The sequence below is a fragment of the Atta cephalotes genome, assembly GCF_000143395.1.
Source record: "Atta cephalotes unplaced genomic scaffold scaffold00002, whole genome shotgun sequence".
Classification (NCBI taxonomy): domain Eukaryota; kingdom Metazoa; phylum Arthropoda; class Insecta; order Hymenoptera; family Formicidae; genus Atta; species Atta cephalotes.
Window position 1 is genome coordinate 11,940,651 of NW_012130066.1, and position 671 is coordinate 11,941,321.

A 671-nucleotide genomic window follows, 5' to 3' on the forward strand; every position below is an offset into this window, starting at 1 on the left:
GCAAGAGGAGCTTGCAGAATCATTGGGGGTAACTCAACAATCCGTTTCTATACGATTGAGAGCCATGGGAATGATTCAAAAAACAAGGAAATTGGGTGCCTTATGAACTGAAATCGAGAGATGTTGAAAGACGATTTTTCACTTGTGAATAGCTGATTCAAAGACAACAGAGAAAAAATTTTTTGCATCAGATTGTGACTGGAGATGAAAAGTAGATAACCCCAAGAAGAAAAAATACTACGAGCCCGATCAATCGTTGCCACCGACCTCAACATCAACACCACGGCCGAACATTCATGGTTCGAAGATCATGCTCTGTATCTGGTGAACCAAAAGATCTTGTTTACTATGAGCTGCTGAAACCTGCGATTCCATTACGGGCGTTCGGTATCGGCTACAATTGATTCATTTGAGCCGTGCATTACGAGAAAAACAGCCGGAATACGAGCAAAGACATGATAAAGTTATTCTTCTTCATGACAACATTCGGCCTTATGTCGCTAAAGTTGTAAAAAAATATTTGGAAACGCTCAAATGGGATGTTTTATCGCACCCATCGTATTCTCCGGACATTGCTCCTTCTGATTACTGGTTATTCCGAAGGATGCAGCAAGTCACCAGTTCACTTCTTTCGCAGAAATCGAAAATTGGCTCCAAAATTGGATCGCCTC